This window comes from Panicum virgatum, chromosome 2N (assembly GCF_016808335.1).
Source record: "Panicum virgatum strain AP13 chromosome 2N, P.virgatum_v5, whole genome shotgun sequence".
In the NCBI taxonomy this organism is placed as follows: Eukaryota; Viridiplantae; Streptophyta; class Magnoliopsida; order Poales; family Poaceae; genus Panicum; species Panicum virgatum.
Genome location: NC_053146.1, coordinates 36,406,856 through 36,426,233, shown reverse-complemented (window position 1 = coordinate 36,426,233; position 19,378 = coordinate 36,406,856). Strand labels below are relative to the sequence as shown.

Genomic DNA, 19,378 nt, shown 5'->3' with positions numbered 1-19,378 from the left:
GCAAGACTATAGCTACTGCCTTCTTCGTTGCTGAAGTCCAGGGAAACTACAGCTTAATCCTTCTTGAACTACTGGATCATCATGCCCAGCTGGGGCTCCCTGGCTGAAACCCAACTCAAAATCTGCCTAAGGTAAAAGTTCTCTGAATCGGAGTTCTCCTACTCCTCTCTCAGGTCAGACAGCAAAACCGCCTGAGCGGCACAAACGTTGCACTCCTCACTAGGATGGCTAGGTCTCTTCTCTAGGCGAACAATCTCAGCTTACACGCTGCTAGCTCCATCCTATAGGAAAGGCAACCCTCACAAGTGCGGGATGGGGCATTCCACTTCTCAAGGTCTCCCCACACCTACTCAAGCTCTTCCCTGAGCGTAGGACACACCTTACACGCTCCAAGCAAAGTGGGACGTGCACGCAACTCTTTCAACTCTGCACTAAGCAACTCAAAGTCCCTCACCTGTGCCTCACACTGGTTCTTGACTCGCTCAAGCTCACTCTCAAGGCTAGGACAGGTGACACAGGGCTTAACATCGGTGACTGTGGGTGCTTGGGCAGCTAGGAGTTCTTTCTTGGTGGCTTCTAGGTTTGCACAGAAATCATCTCTCTCATCCACCCGTTGGGCATACTTATGCCTCAACTCGGCCAAATCGGCCATCACCGCCAAACAGCTCTCACACTCAGACTCGGTAGACTCAGGAGGTGGCACACTCAAAGCTGTGATCTTGTCATTTGCAATGACAAGCTCGGCACTTACTCGCTCATAGGCTTCTACCGCCTTCCTGGTAATCTTGGCATAGTGCTTCAGCTCCTTACGGTTATCCTCTAAAATCTCTAAGATCTCCTCATCGGTCATGCTTACCTCAGAGGAAGTGTCGTCGTCGTGGGACCAGAAGTCTGGGTGTCCTCCATCTACAGCATCCAGGGCCATGGTGCAAAAGCCACTGGTGCTACTGGTGCGGTGCCGACTCCTCCGCTCGGGGCTTGAAGCCATGAAGCAGAGTCCGGCGGGTCCTCCAGCGTCCTTCTTCTCTCCTTTCTTGAAGACAACCTCCTCGTCGCTTGAGCTCGAAGAAGAGGAAGAAGACGTGTCATCCGCCAGGAGGTGTTCTTGGACCTTTGCCATGAAGGGCCGCTCCCGATGCTTGGTCTCCTTGTGGAAGCTCTTGGCGAACTTCTTAAAGTTCTTGACCCGGGAGCCCTTCCTTGAGCAGTACTTGTAGTCGTTCGGCTTGTGAGGACCGCCGGAGTCGTACGTGCCGCTGCCGTTGCCCTTCGTGTAGTAGGCGTTCCGCTTGGGGCAGTCGGCGACGAAATGGCCTGGGTCGCCACACTCAAAGCACCCTAGCTTGGAGCCGTGCTTCTTGGCCATCCGCCTGTCATACACGCGTCGGACGCGGTTGTTGAACAGGGACAAATCTTCATCTCCCAGCGTGTCCAGCTGCTCCTCTGAAATCGACAACAAAGACACAGAAGACAAAGCAAAGCTGTCACTGGGGTTAGACTTAGCACCCTCAGCTGAGGCTAGAGCTAAGCTCTTTGAGCCTCCTCCCTGTGGAGACGACCATAGCTGTCTATCAACTTCAGAAGCTTTGAGCTTGCTGAAAAGTTGTGCAGTGGTTAGAGTCTCATAAGTAGACCCCTCAACTATGGCCGTAGCTATCACTTCCCATATCTTAGGATCAAGCGTATGGAGAAGCTTGAGAGCCTGCTCATGATCTGTGGGAAAGTAGTCGGTAGCACTCTTGTTGGCACGGAGCTTGTTAATGACCACTTGGAAACGGCCATACATCTCCTCAACGGGCTCTCCTGGCTTCTGAACGAAATTCTCATATTCACGCCGGAAGGTCCAATTCATTATGAAAATCTAAATTCAAGTATGCTCATAATAGTTCTAAAATGGGGGTACAATGGCTGTGGAGCTACCGTCCCTGATTTCCTCCATCTTGCATTCTCACAAGTGCTCTTGGTAACACCACTGCCGCCCTTGAGAGTCAGCTTCACGTTCTCCAGGGCTATGCCATGGCAAGGCACGCCTGAGCTGCAGCTCAGCTTGATAGCCTCTTTTGATGCACTTGTGCCCCTGATGTTCTTGAACAGCACATTGCTCACCTCTACCGTAGATTTCTGCAAGAACAATAAATCAGCAGGTCAAGCATGCTCTGTACGGTTGAATTCATACAACCATTTTTATTTAAGAAAAATATATCTTGCATGTTTCTTGCAGGGTGTGGCAGAGTCACAATAGTTCTGGTCGATGATGATTGGGTTCCATACGCTGTCCATGATCATGTTCCGGAAGATGATGTTCTTTGCATAGCCCCTCCCCCCTTGCCATGTCTTGATGCGAGCTCCGTTTGTAGTCCCATGCAGTGTCACGCTGTCGACTGTGACTTTGATAACATAAGCTTCAGATCCATGGTCGCCTAGGCTGCCAATGCTGATTCCATGCCCCGGTCCACACAGGATGTTCTTGACATGGAGGTTCTCAGTTCCGTCCTCAATGGAGATGCAGTCATCTCCGGTCTTGATTGTGCAGTCTGTGATGTGAACACGTCTGCTGCGGGCGATGTGGATGCCATCGGTGTTAGGGCTAGTCCCTGGGGCTGTGATTGATAGGTGGGCTAATTTGGCGTGGCTGCAATCCTCTACTGACATGTGGATTTGCTAGCTGTTCCTCAGTTTCAGATTTTCCAATCTGAGATTTTTACAGGAGGAGAATGTCAAAGCCGTTGGAGCTTGTTTGCATGGCTGAAGAAAGGAAAATGCAAGAAGAATCCACATCAGCAAGCTTTCAGAAATAAAAATGAAAGGATGGAATATATATTTCCTCATCATAGTAAGTAAAAAGTACTTACTACTCTTGAGCTAAATTTGCATGACTTCTGCCACCAAAGCTTGCCATTTCCGTCGATGGTCCCACAGCTTGTGACGGTTCGTCCATTGACACCATTGAACAGAATCCAGTGCCTGTTGGTCTTCTTGCTCCAAAGTGATCCCCTTGGAGGCGCCATCAAAGTTCCTTCAATCTGAATATAGTTCATCGTGCAAAGGAGCATGGAACTTTTGTGCGAGAAAAGATTGGGAAAAGATTTCTTGTGAGGGGACGACATAAATCTGAATATATGTGCAACTGTGTCACCATTAACATGATGTTAGACTTGCATGGGCCAGAGAAGGTGACATGCTTGGTGAGGTATCTCTTGGCCTTTGGAATTATCACGATGGCAGATTGCGAAGAGGAGCATGCTATATCCCAAGCTTTTACCAATGCCTACATAAATTGGGAATGAAAGAAACAGACCTTGGTTAGCGCCTGAAAAACTAAAGATTGTCGTAATTTTAGGCCTTGGCAAATGGCCTGAGGAAAACACCTTTGTGTCATCATGGTGTCCATCTCCATGAGCTCCATATTTGCGCACATCGAACACTTTTGACTCAAGAGACCTGTCTCTACGAGTGGTACCATTGATGTCTCCATCTGCTCCAACGCCACATAAGAAGAACGACAGGAGAACAGTTGCACAGAAAACAAACACATTGGAGGCCATTTTTAGCACAATCTGTATATCACACTGTTCGGACTAAGTACTACAATGAAGAATGCTATCTAGTAGAAAGCCTTCTTGTTTTGTAGGATGCCTTCTTGGATGTCAACTAAGTGGATCACAGGGTCTATTTATATTTGCCGGGATTGGTAGGAAATCTTTGCAGCATTTCAGATTGCTTTTGTGGTTGAGTAGCATGCATGGTTGGCACAGATATTTGGAAAAAAAAATGTTTGCCTTCCTGAAATCTGACTTTTCTGCTCAGTGCTCAACACTAGCCTCAACTAATTGTTTCCATGTAGTTTAGCAATAAGCACTGGCATCAACAAAAAGGTACAGCTTCTTGACAATCGGAAAGATGGACACTTGTACAATTCGACAGTGTTCCACTCTAGAGACCCACTAAGCTTACGTGAAGAATTCAACCCTGACGACAGATGTACGAGCGTAATGTCTCCAGGTGTAGTTTGATTAGCCTTATAAAGTGGAAAAAAAACGCCCACTGAGAACCCATTAATGCTAACTCAAGGTCTCTAGAAACATAAAGTATATGAATGTTAGTGCCAACTTGCTGTATCTCTTACCATGTTGGGTATCTGAATTATGTTGCTACCACTTCCAGAATAGTTAGAGAATCTCTTCAGGATCATGACTTGGTGTAAAAATGGATCGTGGAAGGGGCCAAGCGAGCTGCTGAATGAGGTGAAACCGTTGCCAATTTAATGAGATTCCTATAGCCGAATTTGGCACGGATACCTCGCTGGAAGTTTAGGCAATTAATTCATGCATGGTGAAACTTGAGCTGACGATCCAAGTTGAGGCTTCCAAGCTTGGTTACCTTCGCGGGTTCTGTTGATTTCAAAACCTTCTGCGATTCTTCAAAATTTTGTATGCCATTTGAAAGTTACTTTCTTGCGCTGATTTCCCAAAAACATCTTTTTTGAGCAATTTCCCAAAAACATCTTGAAGGAGACAAAATAAATGTGCTGGATCTGGGCTACCTTGCATTACGTGTGCTGGCGGCACTGAACAACCATGTTATGATCAAATACCAATAGCAATCATATCTATTGATGTTGGTGGCTGAACATTTGACTGGTACCCTATGAAGCTTTTACCATTTCAGAGAACTTGACTAAGCTTTCTAGCTTTGACTATAGATACTATGCTTTCTAGCTTTGACTAAGCATTAAGGAAAAAAAGTTAACATATACTTCCTCTGTCCTAAAAAAGCAAGTTGTTCTAGCTAGTTTTGTTCTAAGTCTTTTAAATTTTTGAACAAATGTTAGCGAAAATTGTCAACATTTATAACACCAAACATGTACATTAGTATGAAAATATATGTTATGATGAGTCTGGCTATACTTATTTGGTGTCATAAATATTGATAATTTTGAACATAAACTTAGTCAAACTTTTTTTTTGACGAATACGCAGGAGAGCTGCGTATCATTATATTAAGCAAGAGAAAATAAAGCGGTGTTAGACGGTCACCGCAAATCGTTGTACAAAGCCGATATCTCCCAACTAAACAATCAGACTGCCCGACGACCTGCCTAGATCAGGCCAACTGCACCAAGCCCCGTGGCCCCTCCTAGGATCCACAATTCGGCGGTATCCCGGATGGCCAACAACACACTGGCTACACTAGCCCGTTCACCCCTGAAACAACAAGCATTACGCTGCTTACAGATCGACCAGCAAACCAGGCCGAACAACGTGTCTGCCCCCCTCAGCAACGCACTCGGCCAACCTGCCCTGTACCTAAGCCACCAGTCGGGTAAACCATGGCAGTCATCGGCAGGGGGGATCTGCCGGCCAACCTTTGCCAGCACCTGTTGCCAAACTTCTCTAGCGAAGGGACAACGGAAGAGAAGGTGGTCGCAGGACTCGGGCTCACGGTCACACAACCAGCAGTACTCGCGAGCGTCAAGCCCGTGACGGCGTCGCCTGTCTGCTGTCCAGTGCCTCCTACGGAACGCCAGCCAAACGAAGATCTTGACCCTAAGCGGCATCCAGGACTTCCACAATAAGCTGTAGGTGGGGAAGTGTATCGACCCCAAGTGCATCGCTCTATACGCCGAACGCGTGCGGTATCGGCCACTAGCCGACCACTTCCAGATCACCTGGTCTTCCTCGCCTTCATGCAACTGCAAGCCTTCGAGCCGCCGCCAAACCTGGAGGTATTCTGCGATGATGGTTACAGTAACATATTGGAATTAGGGCACATTATTGGAGTCCATCCAATTAGCTCATCGGACCCAAGAGAACATTTATGTCATCCAACACCAATAGACAAATAGAAATTCCTATAGAAAAGCAATGGAAAGATATCAACGCATCATCAAGTTTTTTTGGATTTCAAATAAGCAAAACAACACGTGCTATAATTAGAGAGAGAAAATGGAGGGAGAGGGAGAGATTCACAACTCCAAATCCAATAATATGCAGTCTGGGACAAATCCATTTTTTTATTGCACAAGCTAAGGGCCTGTTTGGAAGCCAAGTATTTTTACAGTTTTTATGCAAAACCATGATATTGGAGAATACTGTAGTATTTTTTACCAGAAGGTGTTTGGTAACTCCCCTCAAAACATTGTATCCAAAACTATGGTATTGGCAATACCACAATATTTTTGGAGTATTGGAAACTGAGGTCTGGACCAAAGTTTTCGTCTCTTCCGCGGGCTTTTCTCCCTCCCGCGCCATGCTCGTCAACGTGAGACGGGCGCAGCCACTGAGCTGGGCGCCCCGCCAGCCAAGCCACGACCACGAGTACTCCGCCAGCCATGACCATGACGCCATGCCGGAGATCGATAGCAACGCATCGACGGACACCGTGGATGTTTCTCATGTCAGCCAGTCGGAACCGGAGCCACCAAGAGATGAAAACGATCGTGTGGCCCACCGCGCGCCGGCGCCGCTCCTAGCCGTGACGCCCTGCGAACCGCCGCGCCAGTCCGCTGCCCCTCCTGGCCGCGGTGCCTGGCCGCCCTCTTGCTGTTGCTGGATCCGGGGGACCGGGGCCGACAAGGATCAAGGATGGAGGTGGCGGCTACGGCGGGGAGGGAGAGAGCGGGTGGGGCAGTGTAACGGAACCGCCAAATTAAAACTCTAATTATGTATAATGGCCGCCATTTGAACACATCGGGCGCATTAGTTTAACGGCTTAATTTGGCGATCCTTTCTCAACCCACGGCCCGATCGAAACAACACCGAAAGTCCCACGCGAAGGAGGGCGCAGATGGTACAAGCACAACGTAATACTTAAAAATATAAACACCATATGAGTACCAAACATTAGGTTTTACAACCCGAGTTCAAATATACGAATAATCTACAAACTTTGCATAATTTACAAACTTTACAGCCGATGTCCGGAAGTTTTAATAGACTATATCCTACAACTACACTTGCCTACAAACTCCACATCACGGTCAGGTGGCATGCCTGGCAGATCATCCGGAAAAACATCCGTATATTCACACACCACTGGTATATCGGCTATGCTTTTGCCCTCAGTGTGGAGCACAGTAGGGGTCACTGGCTTATGGTTCATCAAAGATAATGCCATGGAACTATGAAGAGGAGAGTTTACATGCACCATGTACGATGTCGTATCTAGGAGAATCCCATGAAATTTCATCCAATTCATCCCCAGGATAATGTCCACTTTCTGAGTCGGTAACACAATCAGATGAGTGCCAATGATTTTTCCTTGGATCTTCAAAGGCACTTGCTTAACAGTTTGATTAGTTATTAATTGCCCTCCAGGTGAATAGATATTGTACGGAATCGACATATTTCCTATTTCCAATCCAAGTCTAGTAGCACAATCCTTGCTAATGAACGTGTGGGATGCTCCAGAATCAAATAATACTATAACGGGTTGGTCGTTTATGGAAAACGTACCCGCCATCACTGGAGCTCCCTCTGGAATGCCCTCGAGGATGGTGTAGTGCACTTGCCCCGGCTTGAAATTAGCCACGTTCTGCTTCTGGCTCTGCTGATTGGACTGCTAGCCCTGCTTTGGTGGCATCGGGCAGTTCCGTGCAAAGTGTCCAGGCTGCCCACAGTTGTAGCACGGGAATAAATTGGGGCGCATCCCCGGCTGCTGCACACATACTTTCTGCTCACCCTGCTGAGGAATAGGAGGTCTGGCTGTCCCCTGTGACGATGTGTACTGAGGGGGCCTGTATCCCCACTGCTGCTGTGGCTGGTGCTGAAAAGGGGCTCTCTGTGGGCCCGACTGCACCAAGCGAAACCTTTGGGGAGTGCTGCTTGAAGATCCCGCTGCCGGCGCCTTTCTTTTCTTCTCTGCCTTGTGAGCAAGGTGGGCGTCCTCCTGAAAGATAGCCCCATTGACTAGCCCACTGAAAGTGTCAAACTTGATCATTGCCAGGCAATCCTGGAGCTTACTGCTAAGTCCCTGCCGGAAACACGCCTGCTTCTTCTCATCAGTGTCTACATGGTACCCGGCATACTGTGATAGAGTGTTGAAAGCCTGGGAATACTGTAGCACACTGTTATTGCCCTGCTTCAAGGCCAAGAACTCTGTGAGCTTCCTTCTATTCACCCCCGCTGGAATGTGATGTGCCTTGAAGGCTTCCTTGAACTGTGCCCAAGTGAACCGGGTGTCCGCGGGGAACATTGCCACATGATTGTCCCACCACGTGCGTGCGGGACCCCGGAGCTGCTGAGCTGCAAACCCTGCCTTGTCGTTGTCATTGTAGGGGTGCAGGGTGAAATTGGACTCAATAGTCCGAAGCCAGCTGTCCGCCTCCAATGGTTCATCCGCCTTATGGAAGAGTGGCGGCTGAGTAGCCAGAAACTCCGGATATCCAGGAACTGGGGGCTAGGGATGATGTTCGTGCCGCTGTGCCCTGCCCTGCGCCAAATCTCCCGGAGGAGTGCCGTCTGCTCATCGCGTCCGGTGAGCATGGCCGCAATGGCTTGGGCCAAATCAGGAGGGTTCGGTGGCTCTCCCATTCTGCATTCAACCATGGTTGAATTAGTCCCAAAATTTTGATTACAAAACAATCAACCATGGAAGAAGGCAGAAAGCACAATTTAAATCAAAAAGACAGAATTTCTTTTTGCAACTAAATCTAGACTATCCGGATTCTCACCCGGAATATCCGGATATCCCCACCCGGACTATCCGGACCTATGTCCGGAGTCTCCGGATACACTAGTGGTGTTTCAGTTCGTCCCCACCCTCAAAATGCAAGAATCTTTTTAAATCAATGAATGACATGATGCACAATGCATGACCGTCCTACGGTGGCCTCCCATCTCCATCCCAATAATCTAGTTGCGACTCTAGCATTAACTATATAGGGCTATTACAATTAACCCCCCCCCCACCCCCCCCCGCCCACGCTACTAAATAACCTTTGTCTTAAGTTGAAATTCATTTTTAAGTCGTAAAAACCTCAAAATTAGTCATGCTCGTACCACCCCCAGTGCGTTTCGGCTCTGATACCAACTGTGACGGAACCGCCAAATTAAAACTCTAATTAAGCATAATGGCCGTCATTTGAACACATCGGGCGCATTAGCTTAACGGCTTAATTTGGTGATTCTTTCTCAACCCACGTCCCGATCGAAACAACACCGGAAGTCCCACGCGAAGGAGGGCGCAGATGGTACAAGCACAATACAACAACAACAACAACATAGCCTTTTTTCCCAAGCAAGTTGGGGTAGGCTAGAGATGAAACCCGAAAGAAATAAGTTCAAGGTTCAGGCACATTGATAGCTAGTCTCCAAGCGCTCCTATCCAAAGCTATCTCTTTAGAGATATTCCAATTCTTAAGGTCTCTTTTAACCAACTCCTCCCACGTCAGTTTAGGTCTACCTCTACCCCTCTTTACATTATCGACCCGCTCAAGAACCCCATTACGCACCGGCGCCTCAGGAGGCCTTCGCTGGACATGTCCAAACCATCTCAGCCGATGCTGAGTAAGTTTCTCCTCAATTGGTGCCACCCCGACCCTATCCCGAATAATTTCGTTCCGGACTCTATCTCTCCTTGTGTGCCCGCAAAACCACCGCAACATCCGCATCTCTGCTACACTCAGTTGCTGCACATGTCGCCTTTTTGTAGGCCAACATTCAGCACCGTATAACATCGCCGGACGAATTGCTGTCCTATAGAATTTGCCTTTTAGCTTTTGTGGCACCCTCTTGTCACAAAGGATGCCAGAAGCTTGCCGCCATTTCAACCAGCCAGCTGAAATTCAATGCCTAACATCTTCATCAATGTCGCCATCCTTTTGTAGCACCGATCCTAAATACCGAAAAGTATCCTTCTGGACCACCACTTGCCCATCTAGACTAACGTCTCCCCCCTCATGCCTAGTCGCGCTGAAATCGCACATCATGTACTCGGTCTTGGTCCTACTAAGTCTGAATCCTTTCGACTCTAACGTGCGTCTCCACAGCTCTAACTTCCTATTAACCCCTGCCCTACTCTCGTCAACTAGCACCACATCATCAGCAAAGAGCATACACCAAGGGATCTCACCTTGTATATCCCTTGTGACCTCATCCATCACTAAAGCAAATAAATAAGGACTCAATGCTGACCCCTGGTGTAGGCCTATGTTAATAGGAAAGTCAGTGGTGTTGCCATCACATGTTCGGACAAACGTCGTCGCATCCTTGTACATATCCTTAATGAGGGTAATGTACTTAGTTGGGACTTTGTGCTTCTCCAAAGCCCACCACATGACATTTCTCGGTACCTTGTCATATGCCTTCTCAAGGTCAATGAAGACCATGTGCAAGTCCTTCTTCTGCTCCCTATATCTCTCCATCAATTGTCGTATTAAGAAAATCGCCTCCATGGTTGACCTTCCAGGCATGAACCCAAATTGATTTTGGGTCACACTTGTCACTCTTCTTAGGCGATGCTCGATAACCCTCTCCCAAAGCTTCATCGTATGGCTCATCAGCTTAATTCCACGGTAGTTAGTACAACTTTGAACATCGCCCTTGTTTTTGAAGGTAGGTACTAATATACTTCTCCTCCATTCTTCTGGTACAAGCACAATGTAATACTTAAAAATATAAACACCATATGAGTACCAAACATTAGGTTTTACAACCCGAGTTCAAATATACGAATAACCTACAAACTTTGCATAATTTACAAACTTTACAGCCGATGTCCGGAAGTTTTAATAGACTATATCCTACAACTACACTAGCCTGCATAAGCCCTGATTAACCAAGACCGGTCAAAAATTGAGGAGCTGCACACTTTGCCCTAAAGTGTGCAACCGACCACTCCCTAACCTAGGGGTCTCAGTCTCGCTCCACCACCTCCCACCCCTCTGCATCACGGCGGATGAACTTGATACAGCAGGGGCAGAAGTCAACTTCTGTCTGTCCTGAAAATAATGGTGGCAACAAACCCTGAGTATACTAATACTCAGCAAGTCTTACCCGACCATTGGGTATACTTAACCCACATAACTAGACATGCAAAGCTTTTTGGCCGGTGGTTGGTTTTGCAGAAAAATGCAACTACAAGTGAGTCCTTATTTCCATGTTTTAGTTTCAATATAAAGTAATCAATTTACTAAGCTCCAATGTTTTGCAAATCTACAACAATCATGGTGAGCAAACCATTAGTTTAGATAATAGCAATCCACATCTCATCTCAATTTATTTCAATTCCTCACTACGATGTGACCAAGAGATCGGGCCCTCATGACCGCGAGACACGGCGAATTGATCCGATTTAACCTTGCAAGGTGAACCTAACCAACACGGCATGCAAAAGCCCCGTCGAACCCCACACACCAACCTTTTCCCTCCCCGCCTCGAACTACAAAACTGCCCCCTCAACGTGAGACCACCAAAAGTAAACATATGCATCCCATTTCTCCACGACTACTCGACTTTCCCTAAGGGGTGGTGATGAAGTTCTGTACTTTCGATATAAGGCAGTACTCAGCTTGCCGGTTTCGACTACCTCCTACTCCCGGCATGCGGTTAGTACAATTCAATCCCCGATCAGCACAGCTGACAATGGAACGGTCCTTAATCAACACAGATGGGGCTATACCTTCCCCCATCCAGTCTCCCATCCCTTACCTTCCATCTTGAATGTAATAAAGCACATACTGTAATATAAGGACATCCTATATCTCGCGAGTGACAGAATTATTACTCGACTTCTATCGAGCCCTATTAAGCATAGCAGTGCTAACGACCTATTCATACTAGTATGAGGCCCAGGAAAAACTAGGAATCATGCAACTAAGGTTTCAACCAATTCCTAAACCTAATGCACAAATATTAGAGACATATATAGATGACATAATTTAAAATATTAGGATGTGCACCGGGGCTTGCCTTGCGTCTGCTGCTCAACACTGGGGTGAGTTGGGCCTTGGGCCGACTCCCCGCGAACTTCCTCCTGCGGGGCTTGCCCCTGCGGCTCCTGTGGCTCCGGAACCACCTCGTATACGACTCCTTCAGCGGCGGCGTCTATACGTATGCATATGATATGAGAATGTATGCAATATATTTTGAAACTTTGAAATAAACCTTAACCGATTACAAATACTTCTAACCACACAACCCGATGTTCATAACTCTGCAAAACCGGAATATCCAGATCTAAATCCGGAATATCCGGATTTCCAAATCCGGAGTTTCCGGGGCTATACCCGGAGTTTCGCCCGGAGTGTCAAAAACCCGGAGTATTCGGGCTTATACCAAGAGTCTCCGGACCCGACAGCATTTTTCGCCCCAAAAACTGAAATCGTGATTTCTAGCAAAACCAACCCACCAAAATCAAAACCCTCCTAGACCCTAATAGAGTGATTCATAAGAAGATGACTAACCGCAGGAAATCGATTTAATCCCCCTAGAACAAGTGACTTGCCAAACCCTAGCTTATTTACCTTGGGGTGAGCTCTTCCTTCCACCAAGAGCTTAAACTAAGTCGCCCAGGGAAGGAGCACGCGGGAGAGATTTTCCACCGCCCAATTGAAGCTCCCTTGGCCTTGGATCAAGGGTAGAGGGAGGGTTTTGGGTCTCTAGGGTTTGGGGTGAGAGAGAGCACGAGAGAGAGTGAGAGGGAGCACGAGAGAGAGTGAATAATGTTTTATAACATTTGGGGAACAGCAAAAGGACCAAAACATGAGATATAAAGTTCCAGGTCCGGAGTATCCGGAAGAATATCCGGAGTATCCGGGTAAATCCGGAATTTCCGGATTCATACCCGGAGTATCCGGGTTCCACTGGCTCCAGGATTTGAAATCGAGTTTTGAGTCGATTTGTGACTCGACTTGTAACCGAGAGAAATTGGGTCACTAGTTAGCTAGTTAAACCCAAGTTTAACACTCGGGTGTTACAATCTTCCCCCCAAAAAGAAATCTCATCCCGAGATTTAATGGATGTGCTAAATTGAGAAAATGGAACTTGGTGAGTACCTTGATACATTTGTAACAATTCCGGATATTTAGATGGAATGAAGTCCTCCGTCTCCCAAGTAGCCTCTCGCTCGGAGTGATTACTCCACTGGACCTTATAAAAATTGCTTGTTTGATTCCGAGTAACCCGGGTCTTGTGATCAACAATCCTTACCAGATGCCCTGGATAAATAAGATCGGGCTCCAACTGCAAATTTTCCGTATCAACGACCTCAGTTGGAACACGAAGGCACTTCCTGAGCTGGGATACATGGAAGATATTGTGGACCGCCGATAAATGTGGTGGAAGCTACAATCGATATGCCACCGGCCCACAACGCTCAACGATAGGAAACGGCCCAACATAGCGGGGTGCTAGCTTTCCCCGTACTCCGAATCGTTGAACACCCTTCATTGGAGAGACCCGGAGGTAAACACGATCACCATCTTCAAATATCAGAGGCCAACGTCTCTTATCTGCATAACTCTTTTCGCGGTATTGAGCGGCTTTCAAATTTGCCTGTATAAGACGAACCTGGTCCTCAGCTTCTCTAACCATATCGGGTCCAAAGAAGTTCCGTTCACCGGCTTCCGACCAGTTCAATGGAGTTCTACACCTCCGTCCATACAAGGCTTCAAAGGGTGCCATTTTGATACTTTCCTGATAGCTGTTGTTGTAAGAGAATTCAGCGAGGGGTAGGCACTCATCCCATTTCTTACTATAAGATAGTACACAGGCCCGCAGCATATCTTCCAAAATTTGATTAATCCTCTCGGTTTGGCCATCGGTCTGAGAATGATAAGCCGAACTGCAGATCAGTTGTGTACCTAAAGCGGCATGGAACTGTTCCCAGAACCGTGCAATGAATTGTGCCCCATGATCTGAAATAATAGTCTTAGGAATCCCATGGAGACTCACAATACAGTCCAGGTACAGTTGAGCATATTGCCTCGCCGTATAAGAAGTCCTTACCGGAAGAAAATGGGCTACCTTTGTGAGTCAATCAACTATTACCCAAATGGAATCATACCCTTTAGAGGTGTTGGGTAGACCGACAACAAAATCCATACTGATTTCTTCCCACTTTCCTGAAGGAATATTCAGAGGTTGAAGCATTCCGGCAGGTTTCAAATGGCTTGCTTTCACCCTCCGGCAAAATGTCACATTCCGATACATACTTAGCAATTTCTCGCTTCATCCTCGTCCACCAAAACCTCTGTTTCATATCTTGGTACATTTTATTGCTGCCCGAGTGGATAGAATACCTAGAGAGGTGAGCCTCATTAAGAATCTGCTTTCGAAGCTCTAAATCTTTAGGTACCACCAATCGAATTTTAAATCAGAGAACTCCCTCACTATCCTAATGGAAACATTGAACCCGAGGATCATTTTCGCTAAGCCTCTGTCTGATCTTGCCCATGCCCACATCGTTTCTCTGAGCAGCAATAATTTGATCCCGCAGGGTTGGAGTGAGGGTAATGTTGGTAAGTGTATTCTCAGCTACCATAACTAGATTCAACTTCTCCATTTCTTGGCATAGAATTGCATGCACAGGTATTGCTGAGGTGCAGTTGCAATTCACTTTTCTACTTAATGCGTCTGCAACAACGTTGGCTTTGCCCGGGTGATAATGAATCTCCAGATCATAATATTTAATCAGCTCTAACCACCGCCTCTGGCGCAAATTTAGCTCACTCTGGGTAAAGATGTACTTGAGACTTTTATGGTCAGAGTAGATATGTACTGGATTACCTAAGAGATAGTGACGCCAGATCTTCAGAGCGTGAACCACTGCGGCTAGCTCCAAATCATGGGTGGCATAATTCTCTTCATGTCGCCTAAGGGCTCTGGAGGCATAAGCAATCATCCACTGATCTTGCATGAGAACACAGTGGATCCCCGTGCCTGATGCATCACAATACACATCAAAAGGCCAAGTAACGTTCGGCTGAGCCAAAGCAGGGGCCGACATCAATATCTTTCTCAAAGTCTGGAAAGCCTGTTCACATTTGTCATCCCAAACAAATTTCACCCCTTTCTTAAGCAATTCCGTCATGGGCCTAGCAATTTTAGAGAAGTCCGGTACAAACTGGCGATAATAACCTGCTAGCCCAAGAAAACTCCGGATCTCTGGAACGGAGGTGGGAGCTTTTCAATTTAGGACATCTTGAATCTTTCTAGGATCAACAGAAATCCCCTTGTCTGAGATGATGTGGCCCAAGAACTGGACCTCCTTGAGCCAGAAATCACATTTACTGAATTTGGCATACAGCTTGTGTACTTGCAGGCGCTGAAGCACAATACGGAGATGCTCTGCATGCTCTTCTTCATTCTTGGAAAATATCAGGATGTCGTCAATGAAAATCACGACGAACTTATCTAGTTCGGGCATGAACACCGAGTTCATGAGATACATGAAATGAGCAGGGGCATTCGTTAGCCCGAAAGACATGACCAGATATTCAAAAAGTCCGTATCTGGTGGAAAAAACCGTCTTGGGAATATTCGCAACTCTAATCTTTATCTGATAATAGCCAGAGCGGAGATTAATTTTTGAAAATACTTTGGCCCCGAATAACTGATCGAATAGAATATCGATCCGGGGAAGTGGATACTTGTTCTTGATCGTGCCGGCATTCAAAAGTCTATAATCCACACACAACCTGAGGCTTTCATCGTTATTTTTCACAAAGAGTGCAGGACAGCCCCAGGGCGAAGTGCTAGGACGGATATAGCCCTTGTCGAGCAGCTCTTGCAACTGCTTCTTTAACTCCGCCAGTTCATTGGGAGGCATCCGATAGGGTCTTCTAGAGATGGGTGCCGTGCCCGTTTGCAACTCAATGGCAAACTCCACATCACGGTCAGGTGGCATGCCTGGCAGATCATCCGGAAAAACATCCGGATATTCACACACCACTAGTATATCGGCTAGGCTTTTGCCCTCACCATGGAACTATGAAGAGGAGAGTTTACATGCACCACATACGATGTCGTATCTAGGAGAATCCCATGAAATTTCATCCAATTCATCCCCAGGATAATGTCCACTTTCTGAGTCGGTAACACAATCAGATGAGTGCCAATGATTTTTCCTTGGATCTTCAAAGGCACTTGCTTAACAGTTTGATTAGTTATTAATTGCCCTCTAGGTGAATGGATATTGTACGGAATCGACATATTTCCTATTTCCAATACAAGTCTAGTAGCACAATCCTTGCTAATGAACGTGTGGGATGCCCCAGAATCAAATAATACCATAACGGGTTGGTCGTTTATGGAAAACGTACCCACCATCACTGGAGCTCCCTCTGGAATGCCCTCGAGGGTGGTGTAGTGCACTTGCCCCGGCTTGAAATGAGCCACGTTCTGCTTCTTGCTCTGCTGACCGGACTGCTGGCCCTGCTTTGGTGGTATCGGGCAGTTCCGTGCAAAGTGTCCAGGCTGCCCACAGTTGTAGCACGGGAATAAATTGGGGCGCATCCCCGGCTGCTGCACCCATACTCTCTGCTCACCCTGCTGAGGAACAGGAGGTCTGGCTGTCCCCTGTGACGATGTGTACTAAGGGGGCATGTACCCCCACTGCTGCTGTGGCTGGTGCTGAAAAGGGGCTCTCTGTGGGCCCAACTGCACCAAGCGAAACCTTTGGGGAGTGCTGCTTGAAGATCCCGCTGTCGGCACCTTTCTTTTCTTCTCTGCCTTGTGAGCAAGGTGAGCGTCCTCCTGAATGATAGCCCCATTGACTAGCCCAATGAAAGTGTCAAACTTGATCATTGCCAGGCGATCCTGGAGCTTACTGCTAAGCCCCTGCCGGAAACACGCCTGCTTCTTCTCATCAGTGTCTACATGGTACCCGGCATACTGTGATAGAGTGTTGAAAGCCTGGGAATACTATAGTACACTGTTATTGCCCTGCTTCAGGGCCAAGAACACTGTGAGCTTCCTTCTAATCACCACTGCTGGAATGTGATGTGCCCTGAAGGCTTCCTTAAACTGTGCCCAAGTGAACCGGGTGTCCTCGGGGAACATTGCCACATGATTGTCCCACCACATGCGTGCGGGACCCCGGAGCTGCTGAGCTGCAAACCCTGCCTTGTCGTTGTCATTGTAGGGGTGCACGGAGAACTTGGACTCAATAGTCCGAAGCCAGCTGTCCGCCTCCAATGGTTCATCCGCCTTATGGAAGAGTGGCGGCTGAGTAGCCAGAAACTCCGGATATCCAGGAGCTGGGGGCTGGGGATGATGTTCGTGATGCTGTGCCCTGTCCTGCGCCACAATCTCCCGGAGGAGTGCCATCTGCTCATCGCGTCCGGTGAGCATGGCCGCAATGGCTTGGGCCAAATCAGGAGGGTTCGGTGGCTCTCCCATTCTGCATTCAACCATGGTTGAATTAGTCCCAAAATTTTGATTAGAAACAATCAACCATGGAAGAAGGCAGAAAGCACAATTTAAATCAAAAAGCTGAAATTTCTTTTTGCAACTAAATCTGGACTATCCGGATTCTCCCCCGGAATATCCGGATATCCCCACCCGGACTATTCGGACCTATGTCCGGAGTCTCCGGATACACTAGTGGTGTTTCAGTTCGTCCCCACCCTCAAAATGCAAGAATCTTTTTAAATCAATGAATGACATGATGCACAATGCATGACCGTCCTACGGTGGCCTCCCATCTCCATCCCAATGATCTAGCTGCGACTCTAGCATTAACTATATAGGGCTATTACAATTAACCCCCCCCCCCCCCCGCCCACGCTACTAAATAACCTTTGTCTTAAGTTGAAATTCATTTTTAAGTCGTAAAAACCTCAAAATTAGTCATGCTCGTACCACCCGTAGTGCGTTTCGGCTCTGATACCAGCTGTGACGGAACCGCCAAATTAAAACTCTAATTAAGCATAATGGCCATCATTTGAACACATCGGGCGCATTAGCTTAATGGCTTAATTTGGCGATCCTTTCTCAACCCATGTCCCGATCGAAACAACACCGGAATTCCCACGCGAAGGAGGGCGCAGATGGTACAAGCACAACGTAATACTGAAAAATATAAACACCATATGAGTACCAAAATATAAACACCATATGAGTACCAAACATTAGGTTTTACAACCCGAGTTCAAATATACGAATAATCTACCAACTTTGCATAATTTACAAACTTTACAGCCGATGTCCGAAAGTTTTAATAGACTATATCCTACAACTACACTAGCCTGCATAAGCCCTGTTTAACCATGACCGGTCAAAAATTGAGGAGCTGCACACTTTGTCCTAAATTGTGCAACCGACCACTCCCTAACCTAGGGGTCTCAGTCTCGCTCCACCACCTCCCACCCCTCTGTATCCCGGCGGATGAACTTGATACAGTAGGGGCAGAAGTCAACTTCTGTCTGTCCTGAAAATAATGGTGGCAACAAACCCTGAGTATACTAATACTCAGCAAGCCTTACCCGACCATTGGGTATACTTAGCCCACATAACTAGACATGCAAAGCTTTTTGGCCGGTGGTTGGTTTTGCGGAAAAATGCAACTACAAGTGAGTCCTTATTTCCATGTTTTAGTTTCAATATAAAGTAATCAATTTACTAAGCTCCAATGTTTTGCAAATCTACAACAATCATGGTGAGCAAACCATTAGTTTAGATAATAGCAATCCACATCTCATCTCAATTTATTCCAATTCCTCATTACGATGTGACCAAGACATCAGGGCCCTCATGACCGCGAGACACGGCGAATCGATCCGATTTAATCTTGCAAGGTGAATCTAACCAACACGGCACGCAAAAGCCTCGTAGGACCCCACGCACCAACCTTTCCCCTCCCCGCCTCGAACTACAGAACCGCCCCACCTACATATAGTCAGTCAAGCTCAACGTGAGACCACCAAAAGTAAACATATGCATCCTATTTCTCCGCGACTACTCGACTTGCCCTAAGGGGTGGTGATGAAGTTCTGTACTTTCGAAGCAAGGCAGTACTCGGCTTGCCGGTTTCGACTACCTCCTACTCCCGGCATGCGGTTAGTACAATTCAATCCCCGATCAGCACAGCCGACAACGGAACGGTCCTTAATCAACACAGATGGGGCTATACCTTCCCCCATCCGGTCTCCCATCCCTTACCTTCCATCTTGAATGTAATAAAGCACATACTGTAATATAAGGACATCCTATATCTCACGAGTGACAGAATTATCACTCGACTTCTATCGAGCCCTATTAAGCATAGCAGTGCTAACGACCTATTCATACTAGTATGAGGCCCAGGAAAAACTAGGAATCATGCAACTAAGGTTTCAACCAATTCCTAAACCTAATGCACAAATATTAGAGACATATATAGATGACATAATTTAAAATATTAGGATGTGCACCGGGGCTTGCCTTGCGTCTGCTACTCA

The 19,378-nt window shown here is 47.1% G+C and overlaps 1 pseudogene; it reads right to left on the bottom strand.

Moving 5' to 3' along the window:
- Window positions 1-1,512: 1,512 nt before the first annotated feature.
- Window positions 1,513-17,291, bottom strand: LOC120662560 (annotated as a pseudogene).
- Window positions 17,292-19,378: the final 2,087 nt, after the last annotated feature.